Genomic DNA, 20,886 nt, shown 5'->3' with positions numbered 1-20,886 from the left:
TACATAAATTTAAGGTTTGATGGAATAGAACCTTAGGGAATTCCTAATATTTCGTAAAAAGCCTAGTACCATTTGAAAGACGTACTCTCTCCTTTATTAACGTACCTATTTCGTTTTGCGCTTTTTTGCTTCTTTTGAGCTTGATCAATTTTTCTGACTCAAGTATGATGCTTATACTCTATCTCTATCCATATATATTGTATATAGGGTTTGGGGTCCGGGAATTGCCGCCCGGGAAATCCCAGGATTTCCCGTAAAATTATTGTCGGGAATTCCCGGGAAATTTAATTTTTTTTCCCGGGAAAACGGGAAATTTAAAATTAATTAAAAATACTGTAATATATTTACATATGATATCTCTGCTTGATGAATGGCTTGTTCCAAATATTAGTGGAGGTTTTAAATACCATTAAGGATACAGTAGAAGCATTAAGCCGAAATGAAACCATTTTTCTGATAGGTGATGCTATAATGAACACACTTTATGAACAGCATTCTACGATTTCTCAAAAAACGGTTCATTCAATTAAAGTAAACCTAAAAACTTCAACATTATAAGATACATTATAATATAAAAACACAATGTTAAAAATTTATGGACAGCAAATGTATGAACGTCTATTTGACCACAATGTTCCCTCATCCGTTTAAAGCGTTGATGATGAGGTTTCCGAAATACGAATGGAGCAGAATTTTAAAAACCAATTAGAATATTCAATCAATATTAAAAAGGAAAGCCCTAAACATTTAAAATCAATCGGAGAATACATTTTGATTGTCTTTATAATGCTTTAATAACGATAATGCCAACACATGTTTCAAGCGAGATAGTTTTCTCGTCGAATGACTTATTGAATGCATTAGTAATTTTGACACATACATTTTTTTAAAAAATAGTTCTATGACGGACATATAACATTATTTTTATGATATAATAGCGGTATTCACAATGTAGAGTACTTTCTATAGCAAAGTAGCAAAAGAGCAGTTTAGCAGAAAACAAAATACATTAGAACTATTATTTTACTGCTTACTCTTTTTAAACTATATGAGGTAATTTTGAATTTCATATTTTTGTTTTGAAATGAATTTTATTTTAAAATATGTATGTATATTTTATATAAAAAAAATATAACAGAAAAATCAAATTAAAGAATCTAAAAAGTTCATTAAAAATCCCATTAACATATTAATCGACATCGAATTATAAAGATACGTTCACAATTTATAAAATTTTGTGACACTTAATTGATCTTTTACTCTACTTCTATATCATGAATACCGCTAATAGTTAATTTTATAGTTACAAGTGATCTCCAAATATTTTAACAAACTTTTTTTTGGTTTTATGTGGGTACAATTGAATTGAATTGTAATGTATTGTTTTTCTTTTTTTTTAATTAAATGACACAATTTTATAAAATAATTTTCTTTTTTACTTTATAATTCGGGAAACCCCAAACCCTAATTGTATAGTATAAATGCATTTTTGTGAATAAAGTGTAGGTCGCAATTTTGAAGATATTTCGATAAAATTTGTTACATACAATTTTTTCTACCAAACGACGAAGCCTATTGAAACTGGCTGAAATCGGTCCATTATTTCACCTAGTCCCCATACGAAAGTCCTCCCGAAATTGGACTTTATCCGTCATAAATGTTTAATTAATATAGGTATCTACACAAAATTCCTTTCCAAATAAGTTTTATATATACGGAAGTCATGTCACCTAATTTTATGACGATCGGTTCATAATTAATCATAGCTCCCATATAAGGCACACTTCCGAAAATCACTTTAACGAGAATAAATCTCTTAAAAATGTTGGTAGCTACACAAAATTCAACACAAATAACTTTTATGTAGACGTAAATTTGACGCCCCAAATTCATTGTGATCGATCCATAATTAGCCATAGTTCCCATATAAGTTCCTCTTCTGAAAATCACTTTAATGAGCATATATCTCTTAAAAGTGTTGGTATACACAAAAAATTCAACAAAAATAACTTTCATATAGGCATAAATCACATGTTCTAATTTTATGGCGATCGGTCCATAATTAATTACAGCTCCCATATAAGGCCCTCTTCCGAAATTCTTTCACGAAAATAAATTATTTAAATTTTAAAGAAAAATTATTTTGCTAATTTTAGTTTAGGGTATTATATTGTCGGGCTTGACGGACCATACTTTCATACTTGTTATTATTATAATTCTTTACTACTATTATCATAAAATCATAAAATATTTCTTATAAAACTTTTCTAAAAAAATTCAACATTTTTTTTAAATTTTTTTAATTATTCGACAAAAATATGGACTCAGAAAGGTTTTTATATTATACAATACAATAAATACTCAATTTTTTGTTATAAATTTCATATGCAAATTGCAAAAAAAAATTCTTGCTTAAATAACTACATTCCGCCACAAATTACAAATTAATATACCAAAATAAGGGCAAACAAGTCACCTATCAAACAAAACCCAAGTAAGAAAGTATGGTCGGTCAAGCCCGATAATACCCTACACTAAGTAAAAGAGCAAAAAACATGTTTCTTTTAAAATTTCAATAATTTATATTTTTGAGTGATTTTCGGAAGTGGGGTTATATGGGGCTATGACCAATTATGGACCGATCACCATGAAATTAGGTCGTGTGATTTATGTCTATATTAAAGTAAACTATGTTGAATTTTGTGTGTTTACCAACATTTTTAAGGGATTTATGCACGTTAAAGTGATTTTCGGAAGCGGGTTTATATGGGAGCTATGACTAATTATGGAACGATCGTAACAAAATTTGGTGACATGAATTTTGTGTATATAAAACTTTTGTGAAGCGGAATTTGTGGAGATACATTTATAAATTAAACATTTATGACCGATAAAGTCCAATTTCGGGAGGACATTTGTATGAGGGCTAGGTGAAATAGTGGACCGATTTCAGCCAGTTTCAATAAACTTGGTCCTTGAGCCGAAAAAATAATATGTACCAAATTTGATCGAAATATCTTCAAAATTGCGATCTGTACTCTGCGCACAAGGTTTACATGGACAGCCAGCCAGCCGACCAGACGGACGGACAGACGGACATCGCTTAATGACTCAGAAAGTGATTCTAAGTCGATCGGTATACTTTAAGGTGGGTGTTAGACTAATATTTTTGGGCGTTATAAACATCTGCACAAACGCATAATACCCTCCCCACTATGGTGGTGTAGGGTATAAAAACGCATTAAAATATTCCGCCTGTGTCAAAAGTTATAGACTTTTGGCCGCTATTTTTAATTTTGCCACACTATGAGAAGTATATAAGACCATAGTAAGTTGGACCTACAATGGGTCAAAATCCGAAAAAATATTTTTTAATCCGAGTTTTTTTTAATAAATTTAAAAAACAAAAAAATAAATAAATAACAATTCGAAAAAAAAAAATTTCCAAAAAATTAAAAAACAAGTTTGAAAAAAAATTTTGTTTACCTAAAAATATTTAAAATTTGTATTTTAAAGTATAATTTGCTGAAGGGTATATAAGATTTGGCACAGCCGGATATAGCTCTCTTACTTGTTTAAATTAAAATTGTTGTCTCTTATTATTCAAAGGCAAATATTATCGGAAATATGTTTTTTAAATTAAAATTTGTTACCAAAATTAAAAGATGTAAAAATTACACCACATCAAAGTTAAAGGTTAAATATGATCAAATGTACGCCTGCCTTTTGACATATTTTCATACATTATTCGGGCTATTTTATAGTTTCACTGCTAATCCCCGACAACCCTTAAATAAACCTAATTTGAGGCGTATGAGTAATAAAATTACTCTAAATATTAATCATACGTATGAGTACAAGTGGAAAAAATAGGGAAAATGTCAAGTAATCAAACATGATCTTTGAAAAAATGTTGCCAAAATATATTTATCACAAGTCTGCTATATTCCTGTCCTCACCTATTAGATTTCTTCCTTGACTATGTGATGGTATTTTTTTCTTTCTAGTAAAAAAATTAAACAGAAACCAAAGTGTTGTATGAGTGAGTAAACGAGTATTTTGTATCAAACATGGATGAATATTGCCTGCTGCACAAAAAGATTTGTTTAGCAAGTTCTTGTTGTGTTGCAACAACCATATGATGATGTTGATGTTGTACAATTTCAAGCATGGAATGAATGTTGTTTGGTGCTGATGACGTTGCTGCTTCCGCTGCTCTTTACTTAAATACGACCCTGACGTCTTGCCAAGTTTACATCTACTATAGAATTTCTTTTTTCAGTTGCTTTTTTATAGAAAATCTCACAGGCTGTAGTATAAAATGCAGTCATAGTTTTTATTTCTAAGGTTTTATGTATTTATTTTAGCTTGTAGTTTTTTTTTCTTAATTCATTTTCATATATGTTTATTATATAGATGTTTTTTGTAAGGATTTTTAAGATTTTTTATATAAATGTTTTTCTGTTTAGCTGTAACATTTCTTACATTAGTTTCATCTTTAAGCTTTATGATAATAGTTGTGTTTTTCTTTATATTAGTTTTTTTTATATTTTAAGGTTTTTTTTTCCAGATTTGATGTTAAACTGTGGTTGTGCTTTTTGTGTGTTTCCCATATAATACAATAGGTTTTTTTCGGATATTGTTCTTTGGTGTCTTTTAAGCCATTTAGACATTTTTCAACACATGTAGAAAATAACACAATTTTGTTATAAAGATGTTGGTATAAAATGTTTTTCTAGTAGACATTGAAACAAATGTAATTGTTGCATATGCAGGAAAAAATAACAGATTTATTTAGATGGATAAAGGGTATTTTTTTAAGCCCGATAGAACTTACGAAAGGGTTAACTATCAAACGAACTGTCATACTGCGCTCACTTTTTTACATTTATGATCAGTATACTCTGGCAAGTTATCATGAATAGATTGAAGCTTGATCAAGGCTACCAAATAATCAAATTTGTCCTGTCCAAATTAGAAAAAATGTTTTTGTTCGATTTGTGAATTTGTGAGAAGCTGTTTGAAATGTTTAAAAAAGAGAAAACAACTTAGTTTTGAATTATAATTTTTATTGGTCCCCCTAAAGAGAGTCAACTCAAAATTGAAAAAGGTTCCGTAGAGGCAAAAAACTGTTTTTTTTACATATTACAATGTAATTCCAGCGATTTTAAAAACTCGGTTGAATAGTTGGACAGATTTTTATGTCATCAATTCAACAGAAACTTCACTTTAGGTCTTAAAAATCAATTCGTCGACATCAATGTTTTTCGCAGCCAATATAGCAACGATGAGTTTGCATTTTGATTCGGTGAACTGGTAGAAAGAGAGAGGTAATTGAATGCAGCCGGTTGAAATGTCAATCGGGATTTTACTGTTGCCAATACTGAAAAATACTTCTACTGATTGAGCGTTCTGCAGCTCGACACGCATCTTCACAGTAAATTTGAGTATATTGACGTACATTAAGTTTATTGGTTGACGTTGACCGTGGAATCACTGGCATCATTTGCCAAAAATCAGTTGAAAGAATCAACCCACCACCTTTGGGTTGTTTCGTAAATCTTGAAAGGTTTTGTCTAATGCCTCCAAGGACTTTTTATGTACCATTCTACACTCATCCCAAATTATCAGTTTGCTTTGTTACATAACATTGGCCATCGAACCTTCCAACATCGTACATAGCTGAAATTCCTGATGAAGCAAATGCAATATCCCTCTGCGGGCGTATCGTTGCTAAAATCAATACGATAAAAAAAAATGTTCCAGTTCCACTGAGAGTTTCCATAAAAAAAATTCCTCCAGTTCCATCATTCACAACATTCATAACAGGTGTCGTAATCATATTTTGTTGTAGATTCAACAGTAAAACGTTTCTTCGAACTGATTCCCTCAAGGCATCGCAATCATATTTTTTTTCTCATCGCAACTCTTGACTAATGTGTCATACATCGGATAATACCTTGTACGACATCATCAAGCACGTTTCTCTATACGTGTCACATAATTCACCATTTATAATTCGTAAATCTTGGAAATGTTGGGCCACTAATAGCAAAAGCAATAGAAACACTCATCGTTTCTTGGATGGAATGTGTAAATGCAACCTAATGGGTTGGTGGAAAAGGGGAAACCTGTAACTGGATTCATCATTTCGGCACATTTCAAAAAATTTGGTCAATGTTGTAGATGGCGGTCGATCAACTCGTCGTAGTACATTCTCCTTACTCTTTGATCATTTTCCAGATGTACGACTAAATGAACAACAGTATGATGTCTTTCATAAATGGCAAATTAAAAAATGAGCCAAATTGCTTCGTTACTACTAACCCAATAAGCATTTTTACTGGACTTCAAGCTGAGAGCAAGTGTAATTCAAGCCTTGAATTATAGTCAAGCAATTGAATTACAGTTGTATTACACTTTATTTCAATAGCATTCTCCAGTAAAAAAGGAAACATAAATTCAAGCCATATGTTTTTTGTTTGAAAAATAAATAAATTTTCAAATATTTTTCATGTTTAAAGTATAATTTCATTTTCATTCAAGTCAAATTCCAACAAAATGTCCAAGTGCTTGATTTTTTAGGGTTTTGGTGCTTACTGGGATTTTGAAATTGAGTCTCTTCAACGTTGGAATTCTCTGCACTAACTCAGTCTTTGGTTACATATTTGTAGATGTATTTGATAAGTGGGCGTATTAGTGGGCATGGACAATTTTTCTTTCTGTAAAAAACATTTGTGGACTATTGCGACCATTTAAAAAAAATTTGCCAAAGGTGCAGCCGTTTTCCGATTTTGGATAAATAAAAAAAGTGGGCGTAAAAGTGGGCGGTGTAAATTTTTCTTACGTAAGTTTAAAAAATTGTTTTAATCCGTCCATCCATTCTCAACTGATGCAATTACCAACGAACGATATTTGATTTTAATTTATAAAGATGTAATTTTGAGGGATACGTATCTGTCATTTATTCCCATTTAGTTATTGAAGATTATAGTGTTAAAACAAAGTTTTTTGTGCTTCGAAAATGACAAATTTTGAACCAACATATGCTTGAAAACGTCATTTAATTTGAAAAAATAAATAGTGCCTGCTTTATTAACTGCAGCATCACGCAGGATTTTTTCCAACAAAATGATGAATAGATCACAGGATATGCTATCACTTTGTCTAGAACCTCCTTTTGTATTAAACGTCTCGGAGAGGTCTTTTCCAATTTTAATCGACGATCTTGTATCAGTTAACGTTATTCTGCATAAGCGTATTATCTTTGCAGGTATATCAAACTCAGACATGGTTTTGAATACCGTTGCTTGTATTGGGCTGTCAAAAGCAGCTTTGTAGTCGACGTACAGATGATATGTATCTATTTGATTTTCTTGGGTCTTCTCCAGGATCTGCCGTAATGTAAATATCTTGTCTGTGGTCGATTTACCAATTCTTAAGCCACATTGGTAGGGTCCTATTATTTCGGTGACTTTAGTTTTCAATCCTTGACATAGTACGCTCGATAGAATTTTTTATGCAATAGGAAGGAGACTGATACCTCTATAGTTAGCGCATACGATTTAGTCTCCTTTCTTATGAACAGGACACAACACGTGCATACCCGATGACTGATTTTGCAGTTCTTCTAGCCAAATGGTTCTAACAAGTTGGGTTTAAATAGTTCTGCGGTCACCTACAGCTTTTTTTATTCTTCAGCCGGATTATTGCTTTTTCAATTTCATTCGACATCGTCGTCAATGATTGATTCAATCGATACCAACAACATTGAAAAATTTTGTTTCCTCAATACACTTTCAGTATCAATACCTTCTGTTTGGTGCTTTACTTTTTGTTAGAATTTGCGGACTTTGTTTCTACTCCTGTACATCTAAATATCCTCACACTCGCTACCTCTCCCGTAGTCCTTGAGTTACAATGGACTGCAGTGTTGCCAGGTATGCAGCTGTTTTCTCTGCACTTGCATTGCGACAGTCCTTATCGTAGCATGGGTTTTTGGGGGGAGGTTTCTGAAACCCAAGTACGAATTTTGCTGCAGTTTCCATGGAGTGTGCAATACGTCATTATCTGCCATTCTGTGCAGATATCATCTGGATAAGGAGTGCTCTCTTGTAGCATTTGGATTAGTTGAGTGGAATAGCCAATATTAGTTTGTTGTGCGTGCAGTTTTTTGACATCCAGCTTCCTCTGTTGAATCGTTCGTGTGTTTCTCGCTAAATTGAGACGAATGCGATCCTTAGCTGCAACAAGATAATGATCCGAATCAATGATGACACCTCGGATCGAACGCATGTCTAGCTCACTGAAACTATGCCTTCCGTCCACAACAATGTGATAAATTTGTTTCCTCGTTATTTGATTAGGATGCCTTGTGAATATCGAGGTGTTTAAACCTAGTGCAACTCACTACCATATTTCGTGCCGCAGCGAAGGATATCAGTCTCAAACCGTTATCACTGGTGTCTTCGTGCAGTCTGAATCGTATATCTCTTCCCTTCCGATTTTCGCATTAAAAATCACCTAGATCAATTGTAATATCATGGTTGGAGCATCGATCATATGTTTCTTCTAGACGCTCATAAAATGTATCTTTGACCTGCTCCGATGAAGCATGTTCACAAATAAGGCTCATATATATAAAAAACTTCGCCTTGATGCTTATCGTAGCTATCCGTTCGTCCACTGGAGTGAACCTGGAAACAAGATGTTTAATTCTCCTACTAGCTACGAAACCACATCCAAACTCATGTCTAGTATCATGGCAGTTGTAGTATATATCGTCACCATGTGGTGTTCTGGTGACACCATATCTATTCCATCTTACTTCCTGTATGGCGGTATCATCGGATCTGTACTTATTCACTACGTCCGCCAATTGGATCTTTGCATCTGCTCTGTACAAAGTACGAACGTCCTTTTTTCATTTGCGGTGGTCGTCAGCTTTTGTAGGAGACCGTTTTCAATTCTTTCTATTCATTCATTGTAGGTTATTTTTTATGGGGATGAATTCCAAATCCAACGCCCCACTCATTTTTTTAAAGTTCTTATGCATCGAAACGGGTGTTTAAAGCAGCTACCACAGGTGGCACCACGAGGAGTTATGAGATGTAGGGGGCCCAAGATTGATACTCGGCTTAGCCAAATTAAAGCTGATCAGACCTTGGCATCCCATAAGCCCATGTCAGCACTAAACATTTTTCTTCAATTAGAAATAAGAAATCATTAAGACAACTTAGAGAAAACAAATTGTTTCGATCATATTAAGGAATATATACTTAGTACAGACACAAACCTTTACTAAATATATTAAAATTTCAATCTAAAATTTACAACTCACTGCAATTTAATAACAATATCCCCCCATATCATTGTATAACTTTAATTATCTCATTTCCAAAATTGAAGAATCTATTCATTGAACATAAAAGAATTATTGCACTTTTCTATAAATTAAACTTTGTATCAATTTCAAAACGTGGCTATAATTCTATTATTCTCAACAAAGCAGCAATAATTTGACAAATTGCAATAACTCAATAAAAATAAATTAAATTGTTTTCTTTTGTCAGAAACGAACGCAAGCCACAATAAATTTTAGTTGCTACTGTGCAGCACATTACCAAAATGAGACCTACTACAATAACAAATAATAATAATGACAGAAACGACAATAACAAAACTATATATATACAATATTATATGGATTTTTAACAAATAAAGGAAAACATGTCATTAACCTTGACGTCTTTATAGAAAAATGTTTCAATGATTTGAAAAATTACCAAAAAAAATAAAAACAAGTAAGAGTACTATATTCGGCCGTGCCGAATCTTAAATACCCTCCACCTAAATATGATGGTATAAAAGCTGAAATAATATAATAATTGTTAGAAAGACTAGTTTACGCAGAAGATATTTTATTTCAAATGTACAAAAAATTGTATCTAATTCAGCAATTTATAACTGAAATTCCTATTAGAACGTTTGACACAGTTAATTATTGTGTTTTAATTGAGAAATTGTCGTCTAAATTTAATTTTTCTAAATCTTCGTGTATATTATTATTTTCTTACATAGGTAACCGTAAACAGTTTGTTGGAACTGGGTTAAACGATCTACAATATCTGAGTGTCAAAGTGGCGCACAGTGGTATGAGAAAAAAAAAGAGGGAAACAAATCTGTAACTTCTAAACCCTTAGTCCGATTTTAATGAAATTTCACATGCGCAAAGGGGAAGTGTTGTCGAGTTTAAGTCTGGACCTCAACATTTTTCCCTTTTAACCTCAAGTGAAGAAACAGAGTATAAAAAAGGGTATAGACAAATTTCAAAATATTTGGTTGTGGGACTTATGCGGGAGCTATGACCTATTATGATTCGATTGTCACAAAATATTTTTACGTGATTTTTATGTATTTATATGAGAGCTGTGGCCAATTATGGACCAATATTCACAAAATTCAGTATTATGATTTTTGAATACAAATTACTGATCTGTGTACTATTTTGGTTTAATATATGGATGCTATCACCTATTATAGTCCTAAGTATTTAAGGGCTATTTTTGTAGAATTTCATATAAACAACGCTATTAACAAGAGTGGATCTTATGTGGGATCTATGCCGAATTATGCACCAATATTTAAAAAATCTTGTAGTACGATTCTTGGATACAAATTACTCATCGGTGTAAAATTTTAGTTGATTGTAGATTTTTATGGATATTTGTGCAGGGTAATGTGTTTTCCTGAAGAAGTTCTTATATGGAGGTTATGACCAATTATGGGCCTATCATCATAAAATTTGGTACATCGATTTTTGTATATATTGAATAAATTTGTTTTGAATTTCAACCTGATAACTATATTTGTAAGAAATGTATGAGGATATTAGTGATTTTCGGGAGTGGACCTTATATGGGAGCTATGGTTAAATATGGACCGATATTCACAAAATCCAGAAGTATGATTACTGGATTCAAATTACTGGATCTGTGCGTAATTTCATTTTGATATCGATATGTTTATAATACTTTTTAAGGTTAATATCATTTTTCGGAAATGGGCCTTATAGGGGAGCTATGACCAATTATCGGCCAATCTGCATAAAATTTGGTACAGTGATATCTATATATATGAGTATAATTTTTGTCGAATTTTAGCATGATAAAGATATTTATAAGAGATTTATGAGTACTTAACTGATTTTCGGAAGTGGACCTTATATGGGAGCTATGGTCAAATATGGACCGATATTCAGAAAATCCAGTAGTATGATTTCTAAATACAAATTACGGATCTGTGTGAAATTTTGTTTTGATATTGATATTTTTTAGATATTTATGTAGGTTATTGTGTTTTTCGGAAGTGGTCCTTATATGGGAGCTATAACCAATTATCGGCCGATCTTCATATAATTAGGTACAGCGATTTTGGTATATATGGGGATTATTCATGTCGAATTTCAACTTGATAGCGATATTTATAAGACATTTATGCTTATTTAAGAGATTTTCGGAAGTGTACTTTATATGGGGGCTATGGTCAAATATGGACCGATCCACGAACAATTTTGTAATATAATTTATTTTACCACGAGACTTATTTTTGCTGTATTTTATGTGGATATTCCTATTCTGTAGGCATTTGTAGACCATAGAACCATATTTCGGGAAAAAATTTGTATGGGGGCTAGGAGAAATCATGGACCGATTCTTATAATTTTCACCAGAGTTACTCCGTTTATCATAAAAGTAACGAGTGCAAAATTTTATGATATTAGCTGCAATATATTTACAAAAAATGTCCAAAAATATGTGAAAATTATTAATTTTTTTTTGAGGTTGTCCCACATTTTCATTCATAACTTTGGTTCCACTGAACCGATTTCGCTGATTTTCAATACCAAACTGCTTAGGACAATAATAAACATTTTTCTTGTAACTCTACTAAGTTTGTTTGCGTATTTTGGACGTGAGCGTGTTTTACACAGACGGACAGACGGACAGACGGACAGACGGACAGACAGACGGACATGGCTCAATCGACTTAGAATTTCATAAGGATCAATAATATATATACTTTGTTGGGTCTCAGATGAATATTTCTCAATGTTACACACGGAATGACAAACTTATATATACCCTCATTCACCACTTATGGTGGTGGAGGGTATAAAAATACCAACAAATAGAAAAGTAACCAAAAATTTTTATAATAGGACAAGTTAAGAAGGACATTTTTAGGGAAATTCAGGTCGGCTGAAAAAGGAGCTATGAAAGGGAATGAAAGTTTATTCCATGAAATTTAGTTTGACATCAATCGTTTTTATTATAAAGTCTTAATCCTTACTAAATTAAAAGCCGAACATTCTTTACTTTTCAAAAGTACAGTGAGGCAAAATCGAAATATATTAAAATCAATACAAACATTTATCAGTAACTATTAAAATTATCAAAAGCTTTGCCAAAGGACATCATAGGTTTCCCAGAAAAAGAGCTTTCTACAGATTTATGTACTTATTAATCAATAATGGTTCCCATCTGACTGCCTAATATAGCGCTCTTAAAACCCTTACCACACATCCACCCATATAGGTATGTCTGTATATAAAAAAAAACCTCTCTATTAAAAGCAAAATTTCACAAAAATAAATAAATAAACGTATAAAAGAAGACATCATATTGCCAACTATTTTTGAAAGACAATTTTTTATAAATGTCATCTCATTTTGTTATTAAAAGTCCTCATACCATAACTACGAGTATTTCCAACCAAATATTTCTCTTACAAATGGTTACAGCAGACAGACGGACGGATGGATGGATGAATATGACGGACGGACAATCACAGAAACACATAGAGACAGGCAGACAGACAAAACCATAAAGTAATCCTTTTGTACAAATGGCAAATAAAGCACAAAAAAATGTGAATAAAAACATGAATTTTTTAATGTTTAAATGGAAAATAAAAAAAAATCAAATAATAATACCGAAAGAAGACTGAATAAAACATAAATATTGGCATAAATCCAATAGTAACTAAACTTGCAAGGAGGAAACAGTGAAACGAATTGAAAGTTTGGAATTAAGAAATTTTGGAAAAAAAAAACTGCACCTTCGGACCAACCATGGACGAGACGGTTGATGAGGAAATCTGTCCAGGAGGACGCCGACGTCACAGTTGTCAAAATAGAGCATGGTGAAATTGACTCAAATCAATATTCACCACTCTAAGGCAGCATCCTGCTCCTCCGAATTGCTCAAAAAGGGGACGAGCTAGTCATGTTCTAGGAACCTTGGATCCATCGGATCTGTGGAAGGGTCGGATCTGTGGAAGGGCTATGAGCTCTTCTACACTAAAGACAAACTTAGATCCTGTATTTTGTATTATTTTTATTACAGCAATGAAGATACAGTAGCAGTCTCATGGGAAACTAATGAAGGCAGTTTGAAATGGCTGATATCCAGCTATATGGCACATGATTACGATAGCATCCACCAAATGAGGCTGTCCGCAGTGTAGTGAAAAATATGAGTGAGTCCAGGATACCTTTAGTTGTCTATGCTAACGCCAATTCTCACCACTCGCGAGTCAGCACACACCAGAATGACGTGTCGTAAACTGTTCAACGAGGCAAAGAGGCTGGATAACTGACCGGCATACAAATCGTCATTGAATCACCGTCGGTCCAACCTACACTAAAGATGCCAACTCTGTCTCTGAGGTTGTTGTAACTTTCTTTGAACGGATGAACGAGGACGTCCTCCTGAACTCTGACCAGGAGGACACCGACGTCACAGTTGTCAAAATAGTTCATCCTGAGTTTGACTCAAATCAAAATTCACCACTCTAAAACAGGGGAGGAGCTAGGAACCTTGGATCCATCAGAATCGGATTATTATTGGATCTATTACGTTAAAGGCGAAGATAAAATTAGGTCCTGTATTTTGGTTTATTTTAATTATTGAAATACAGTAGCAGTCTCATCCTATATGGCACATGATGCTATACGCAGTGTATACCTTTAGTTGTCTGTGCTGACGCCAACTCGCACCACTCGCAAGGTCACAGTCTTTTCAATTGCATACTTAGTAGTAGTTTGGAAATAGTAAATAGAGGTTCAAAACCAACCTTCATTGTTTCAAATAGAAGTGAGGTGCTAAACACTTGTGAGTGCTAAGCACCACAGTATGATTATCAATTGGGCTGTCTCTAGCGACTGCTCCTTTTCTGATCACCAATATATTGGTTACAATATTGGTGTAATTGACATGAGTTGCAATACCATTCTAAATAGGAGGAAAACTTACTCTCGGTCTTTACCCTGCCCGCACGCTATGGAAAATAGCTATGGAAATATTGGCAGACGCGTTTCAATCCGATACTGGTGTAGCCTGCAAGCCGACTATCCGCAGAGGCAGGAATAAACATCCTTGTTCGAATCCTGAGATAACACATGCCAGAAGGACCTGTAAATAGAGGCACTTTAAGAACCGTATGAGAAACGTGAAAAGGAAAGCCTGGAGGGACTTCTGTAGTGGCGTGGAAGGTTCCTCTGAGACTAACCGATTACGTAAAATTCTATCATCCTCTCCGGTAGATGGACTCTGAATAGTAAGGAGACACTTGAGGTCCTACTTGGTACAGACTTGCCTCCCAGCCAGTAATGAGACTGTGAATGAGGCTGCTGTCTCTGTTGATCCGTGGGTTAACTCTATTCCGGTGAATAGGGAAAGAATCCATTGGACAATGAAAAGCTTCGACCCGTTTAAATCCCCTGGGCCGGATGGCCTCATTCCTGCTTGTCTTCAGAAGAATGAAGAAATAGTAGTACCATGGCTCACCAATATATACCTAGCGTGGTTCAGATGGACCTATATTCCTACACGGTGGACAACGTTTAGAGTCATAGTGCCGATTAGTCTCTAAATCCCAACATGCCTACGCCAAGGGTTGATCTGTGGAAATAGATTTACAATCATTAGTTGTCTTCATTGAAGAGTCGCTATCACATGAGAAGTATTCACTTGTTTCCTTCCTCGATATAGAAGGAGCTTTTAATAAATTCAGGCCCAATGATGTGTCTCAAAAGTGGCTAATCGCGGAACCCCGCAGGGAGGTGTACTTCTGTGGCACATGGTTATGAATACCATGCTGCTCGAAATTGATGGCAGATGGATAAAAAAAATCGCGTATGCTGACGATGTTGCGATATTAATATCTGGCAAATCTACGGATACAAGAATCAGCATTAAATACACTGAGTGAATGGAGCATTTCGAGTGGACTTAGTGTGAAGACGGAACTGGTTCTCTTTACTAGGAAGTACAATATCGATGACTTTAGACCACTTAGACTGAATTGAATCAGTCTTGAGATTAGGAATAATGCAAATAAGATTATCATGAAACCTGAACATTCAGAACAGGATTAACAAGGCCTATGTCGAAGAGTATCAATTGGATCTTCAAAGCAGTTGTTAAACCCATCTTGTTTTATGGAGCACTAGAGTGTTAGCAGGCCTTGTAGAATGCTACTCACCGGAATGCCGTTGATCAAGTTCTAAGGACTATCGCGATACTTATTACAGGCGCTATACGGTCTATCTCCTCTAAAGCTCTTTTTACTATTTTAAACAATTTGATGGTGATACAAATGGTTATTAATTCTGCTGTGAGACTGAATGCTGGCTGCTCATGGTCTGGTAAGGACCTTGGGCACTCTAATATACTGAAATACACATCCATAGCAATGTAGATTACTGCATCGCAAAACCATTTTTTGACATGCATTTCCATATTATAATCCCGAACAGGGATATATGACTGCGCGGACTCTACGCCTCTGAAGATGTCATGAGGGTATATAATGACGGCTCTAAATAGGTAATAGGGTCGGTGGAGGTTTCTCTATTGAGAATTATGGGACAAAATCCTATTTCAGACTACCTAACGTGCATCTAATTGGCTGAGGTATTAGCGAATTTACTGATAGCAAGGCTGCCGTTAAAGGAATAACAGATGTATGCACGACACATAGATTAACCGAGAAATGCCGGGTATCCCTAAATAAGATAGCCAGGCATTCTAGGAAAACGCTTATATGGGTCCCTGGGAACGATGGAAATCAGGGTAATTGTATAGCAGATAAATTGACCAAATCGGGTGCGATGATGGATGAGAAGACGATTGATCCCTTTTCTGGTATATTCCTTGCAAAATGTAGGATGGTTGTACATCAGTGGCTATATGAGACGGCAGAGAACAGGTGGAATAAAGAATCCACCTGTGTTATCACGAGGTCGTCTTGGCCTGTATATGATGCTGGCAGTACGAATCTACTTACGTAATTCCACCGTAGCTATGGTACAATGATTACTGTAGAAGCTGTCGAAACCAGGAGAATGGAATATGTGTCCCACACATTCTACCAATGTCTCGCTATGGCAAACTTATGGGAACGTATCCTCGGAACTTCATTCCTATCGTGTTTAGATAAGCTATCAAGGGTGAATATAATACTCATCTACTCCTTCATCAGAGAATCTGGTTGGTTCACTTGGAAACAACGGGCGTATTATAAATGTGCTGCTGTTTACTTCTTGGGTATATCCATGGGATCAGTTTTGAATGAACATCAATGAGCTGCTTGACGAGTGGCTGCCCATGGATCCTAGCATAACCAAACAATATATAAAATATAAAATAATGTTTCAAAATAAAAGCTAAACATTTGAAAAAATCCCGCATATTTAAGTCATACACCCAAAAAATTCTTTAAAAATTTGGAAACTTTGGTACATTACAATTGAAGCTTCCTGAGATTGCTATACTTATAAGTATACAACACTTGTTTTATCTTTTCCATTCCTAATCACTGTGCACAAATGTATGTCCTGTAATAGAGACAGTTATCAAAGAACAAAGAACTGCAACAACAACAACATCAACAAAAAAGAAAGGCTTAGAAGGAGTGGTATAGTAGTGACAACAGTGAAGACAGCATGTGAAATAACATGCAACAGCAGGAGAACAAGGGAGACAGGGAAGTATGAAAGTATGTAGTGGCAGAAAAGAGATTGCAGTAAAAATGTTTTTATTTGGTTAATAAAAACATAATATGTTGTAAATACTCATTCATACACATCCTTACAAAACGACAACAAACATACAACATGTCGTTCGAACATAACTATATATAAGTACAATATTCCAAAACCAAAGTATAATAATAAAAATATTTAGTATTTACTCAAAAAAAAAAGAAAAAAAAACTTTATTTTTGGCAAATAGTAGAAAAACAGGAAAACAGTATAAAACATTGACTACATTCACATTATAACAAAAGAGTTTAAGGTTGGTTTCTTGTTGTTTTGCTGTTGTTGAACAGGGATATCCTTTTTGCCTTTGAACAGAGACAAGTTCAAGGATTAAAGTTTGCCAAAAAAAAAAAATAATACAAACATTGTAACCAACAAAAATATGAGTATTACTGAGTTTTTGTTTAAAAAGAAATAAACCCACAAATAAGCAGAGTTTTAGACTTTAAACAAAACTGCTTACTATAAGAAAAAAAAATAGTAAGAAAAGAGACAAACCTAAAGGATTATTTTGTGGCATATTTAGAAATATAAATCTTAAATGCTTTATAAAATGAAGTTCTTGTTTTCTTTTTTTTTGGATTTTGTGGGTTTAATATGAAGTTTTTGTTAGGTTGAAATAATAAACCATAATATTCGTATGTATAATAGGATGGCCCTGCTATTGCACCTTTTAGATTTTCGATGTTCTCATCTAAGAACCAAATGCTGAAAATTTAATCAAAATTTTAACAAATTTGTGACAAAATTCCGTCGAAATCCAACAATTTCAACAAATAAAATTTTCCTTTTTACACCGAGCTTCAAAAAAGATGGGGGAATATTGATTTTGTCATTCCGTTTGTAACACATTAAAATATTTGTCGCAAACCCATATTAGTATATACACTGGTGCATATTCCTATAAACGCACTTAATTATACCCTACACCACCATAGTGGAGAGGGGGTTTGTGCAGATGTTTGTAACGCCCAAAAATATTAGTCTAACACCCACCTTAAAGTATACCGATCGACTTAGAATTACTATCTGAGTCGATTAAACGATGTCCGTCCGTCCGTCCGTCTGGTCGGCTGGCTGGCTGTCCATGTAAACCTTGTGCGCAGAGTACAGGTCGCAATTTTGAAGATATTTCGATGAAATTTGACACATATTATTTTCTCGGCTCGAGGACTAAGCCTATTGAAACTGGCTGAAATCGGTCCACTATTTCACCTAGCCCCCATACAAATGTCCTTCCGAAATTGGACTTTATCGGTCATAAATGTTTAATTTATAAATGTATCTCCACAAATTGCGCTCCAAATAAGTTTTATATATACAAAATTCATGTCACCAAATTTTGTTACGATCGGTCCATAATTAGTCATAGCTCCCATATATACCCGCATCCGAAAATCACTTTATCGTGCTTAAATCGCTTAAAAATGTTACTCACTCACAAAATTCAATATAGTAAACTTTCATATAGACATAAATCATACGACCTAATTTCATTGTGATCGGTCCATAATTGATCATAGCCATATAAGGCCCACTTCCGAAAATCACTCAAAAATACAAATTATTGAAATTTTAAAAGAAAAATGTTTTTGCTCTTTTACTTAGTGTAGGGTATTACATGGTCGGGCTTGACCAACCATACTTTCTTACTTGTTTCTTATTCTTGTTGTTTGCCTTAATTATGCGATCAAATGTTCATGGTGCTATTTTAAGTGGCAGATTTGTTTAAATGCAGACGTGAAATTTGTTTTTAAAAAAGTTACCAAAAATAAAATAATATCAATTTTAGTATTTTTTTCAACCAAAGTTATGTTTCTAATAGTAACATCTCAATTTACTGCAACTTTTTCTATTTGAATCAATAAATTTCATCACTTTTAAAGATGCCCAAGGGAACTTTTTTGTCCGATCAAGAAAAGATTCAAATTAAATTTGTTCACGACCAAGGATGTTCCAATCGAGAAATTGGACGTAAAATCGATCGTTCGGAAAGTATGGTGTGAAATTTCTTGAAGAAAGTTAAAAATTATGGAGTTCGCAAACCTACAAAGGGAAATACAAAACTAACAAGAAGACAACTTAATCTAATAAAACAAGTAGAAACCCGCAACAAATTGAATTCCACACAAATAAAGAATAAATTGAATCTTCCAGTGACTTCCAAACACATTGCCCACATTTTACGAAACGATGAAAACATAAAATGGAAAAAGCCAAAAAGATAAATGGAAAATCGTCTAAAATTCGCAAGAAAATATATGAAATGGACAGATGAGTGGAAAAAAGTAAATTTCTCTGACGAAAAAAAATTTAATTCAGACGATTTTGACTCATACTCATGCTATTGGCACGATTTGAGATCAAACGATGATCGGATGTCAAAACCTAATTTTGGTGGTGGCAGTGTTATGGTTTGGGCAGTGTTTTCTGCAGTCGAAAATATCTTTTGTTCCGACAAAAATGAATAGTGCGATTTATAACGAACTGTTGGAAGATGCTCTTCTCTCATTTATGGATGAAAAAATGGATGAAGATTGCATATTCTAACAAGATAATGCTGCAATCCATGTTTCTAAGCTATCGAAATCTTGGTTTAATGAACATAGCATTCCTCTGTTGGACACAATATTAATAATGCTACAGTGGCCCATAAATTAAAGTTCGTTTATAGGAAAATACCATTAAAATGGCTGTTAATCTTGAAAATTTGTAGCCCAATAAATATGTTCAGGTTTAATTTTTACAATCTTTTAAAAAAAAGGTTGTGTGCGTTTATAGGAATATGCACCAGTGTATATTCAAGGTCCTCATACAATTCTTAGACGATCTAGTTCGTTCATCTGTCTGCTGAAACACGAACGAAAGAAGCTAGCGGGCTGAAATGTGGCACCTCTAAACATTATTAGATTTGTTCTGCATGCTTCGCCCAGTAGCATTTACTAATGTTAGTTCTTCAAGTTTCTCAAACCCACGCACATCAGCCTGTTTTTATTTATTTGCAAATAAAATATCTAAATTTGTACTGCATACTTTAGGGAGCTTTTTTATTACAGTTGACTGGACTCACAAAAAAAACAAGAATTTCCGAGTTTTACCCGAATTTTTTTAATTTTTTTCTTTACAAACCATCTCCTGAAAATTTCGAATCGAATAAAATAAAATCAGCCAAATCGCTCCAGCCGTTCTCACGTAATGACATTACATACATGGACCATTTCATTTTTATATATATAGATGACGAAGAATAATTTTACACTTTGAGAGCTACGATAATCCAAAAAGTAGAAAATAAAGACCAGCCTAATATACATACGAAGTTTATGAAAAAGTTTAAAAGATTTATGTCTAAAATAAATTATAGTCTATAGTTTCAGTGATTTATCAAAATAATGTTTTGGTAGCTGACAAATTAGCAGTAATATTTGAGTTTATATCACAAATTAATCTGAAACAAATTTTACCAAAACAAAAATTTATTTTCTTTTAAGATTATGAAGATGAACATTGAAATTTTGACTTAAAAGTTCTAATTACTTGAGATTTGAGACTCATTAAATTAAACTTATAACACCATCCGACAAATAGAGAAAAAATACTTTAGACACAATATTTCAACCACTTAAGTAAATTTTCAAAGTGAGAACAGTTTTTTATAAAGTGGGAAGAGTTAAATTTTCACACAAAAATTCTAATTATTTAAATGTTAATTGAATTTAATAAAAATCAAACTAAAATATGTATAACAATCTGTATTTTAAAGGTGGGAACAGTTTATTTTT

The sequence above is a fragment of the Calliphora vicina genome, chromosome 2, assembly GCF_958450345.1.
Source record: "Calliphora vicina chromosome 2, idCalVici1.1, whole genome shotgun sequence".
Classification (NCBI taxonomy): domain Eukaryota; kingdom Metazoa; phylum Arthropoda; class Insecta; order Diptera; family Calliphoridae; genus Calliphora; species Calliphora vicina.
Note: the sequence above shows the minus strand (reverse complement) of the source record.